Source organism: Impatiens glandulifera, chromosome 1, assembly GCF_907164915.1.
Source record: "Impatiens glandulifera chromosome 1, dImpGla2.1, whole genome shotgun sequence".
NCBI classification, from domain to species: domain Eukaryota; kingdom Viridiplantae; phylum Streptophyta; class Magnoliopsida; order Ericales; family Balsaminaceae; genus Impatiens; species Impatiens glandulifera.
Window position 1 is genome coordinate 1,997,238 of NC_061862.1, and position 2,224 is coordinate 1,999,461.

Below are 2,224 nucleotides of genomic sequence, written 5' to 3' on the forward strand. Positions count from 1 at the left end.
GAACATATTTCATACCTACACAATTAGTATGTTAAGATCAAATTCCTAAAAAGTTTTTACTTTTTAAATTGAAACACATTTGTAGAACAATTTTTATAACCCATTCACAGTTTAACAATTTATAGAGTTTGTTTGATATTAATTTTTTTATACTTTTGTTTAGAAAAACTTTGGTCTATAAAAATTTGAGTTTTAAATTAGTTTAATCATTAAAATATTTTTTTTACTTGAAATTTAAATTTAATAAAAATAAATAAATATATTTAATATTTTAATTGATTAACAAGTACTATTATGATTAAAAAGTAGTAAAAGGGAGAATTTATAAAATAAAGAAAACATATTGAACGAGCTCTAATTGTTTAAATTATAGGGGAGGCCCAAACCAATATTATTTATAATATAAATGGGCTATACATAGTAGGTGAAACAGTACCAAGGTCATGGACTCGATTCCATCTGAAAGCATTTTGAGTTGAAGCCTTAATTCAAAATAAAAATTGTCTGTCATAGTTATGACCCTCAAGCCTCCGATCATGCGACTTTTTTGGGGTTGATTTGGTCGAGAAATGACCAAAATTATTAACTCCCCGAAATTAAAAAAAAATGAGAGGGGGCTTCTCGTCGTATACGCAAAGGAGGACAAGTTGTTCAAAACGCGCGTCTATGTTCGGGATTCGTCTTGCATAGGCTTGTCCGCCTACTTGCGTCCATGTAGGGGCTACTTGCGTCCAGGGGCCTAAACATAGGCTTGCGTTAATGATTTTTTTTTAGGTTTGTGTTTGAAAAACTTTGATCTATCTAAATTTGGGTTTTAATTAGTTTAATCATTAAAATGTGTTTTTACTTAAAATTTAAATTTAATTAAAAAAAATATATATTTTAGTTGATTAATAAGTGCTATTTTGATTAGAAAATTAGTAAATAGGAGAATTTATAAAAAAAAAACTAGCTTTATTTATATGAAAGGGAGGCCCAAGACAAATGGGCGTAATTTAAATTCTGTGAAGCAATATAATACCTAGGGTTTTTCTTCCCGTATCTTCTCCATCGCGAAAAGTTATGCTTAAATTCACGTACAGTAGGATGCCCAACGGCAGATCAATCATGTTCGATTTCTTCTCACTTTCTCTCCGTCTAAGATATCCTCATCTTTGCATTAGATCTCTTCACATACGATAGAAGGATTTCGATTTTCTTAGATTCGTTTCTTCTGCATTTTACAAGTTTTTCAGGCAGGCTAGGCTATGATGACAAAAGTTATACCATCAAACTATGAAGACTCAATGTGAGTTCTTTGATTAATTCATAACTAATATCTCTGAGCCTTTCAATTTTTCAACATCTCTTATTTTAGTTTTCTCAATCTTCCTTCTGCATCATATTATTGTTTTCAATCCGTTTGACGTCTTCTTGTAAAACAGCAAATTAGAGTCTCTGAAGTACTAATCTTTCAGAGTGTTTACAGCGCTGTACGCCAATGCATTCAGAAGTTGCTTTCGACGTTTTTTGGTAGCGCCATTGTATTCAGATTTCTGATGTTCCTATATGATTTTGGTATTCCCTCGTGGTATTGCTAGATTTCAGAGATTTCCATTGTATTTTTTATTTTTCTAGCACCTTAATGGTAATGATCAGTAACAATTGAATATATGATGCATAATCAGTTAGAATAATTCCTATCAAAAGTTATATACGAATTCAATGTTTAGTCTAATGTGTATTTCAAATGGCTTCTCAATAGAGTCTATAATTGTCTAATTGCTTATATTCAGATATCTGTTGTGAGCATTCAATTGATGAATACTTATGAGAACTTGAGAAGATTTTTCTGTTTGTCCAGTTTAATCAAACACTATCTAAGCATTTGACTAATCTGAATCAAATAAGTATGAATGAGACTTTGAATCAGTCATTCCGGTTAATACTGTTCAAACTTGAATTACCTTTGGAACAAATGTATTTCAGTTTAATTTTGCATATTCAAAATGGGGTTCAACAACTCTTATCAGTAGCATTATTTCTTTGATGAAGTGCCTTGTAGAATTTGTTTTCTATAACAAATTGAGGTGTAATGATTTCACTTTTGCTGGTTGGTATTATATTTACCATACACGGATGATGTGTTATTTATTTAATACTCCATTGCTCATTTCTGTTTAACTTTTAGGAATTTCTATGGAACACTATTAATCAGAGTAAGATTCTCTAACAAAACTAAACT

General features: G+C 30.3%; 1 non-coding gene across 1 annotated transcript; it reads left to right on the forward strand.

The window, feature by feature from the left end:
• The first annotated feature begins 1,242 nt into the window (after positions 1-1,242).
• Positions 1,243-1,329, forward strand: LOC124923189. Its single transcript, XR_007098196.1, has one exon. It is a non-coding gene; the product is annotated as a small nucleolar RNA snoR116 (small nucleolar RNA).
• The last annotated feature ends 895 nt before the right edge of the window (positions 1,330-2,224 follow it).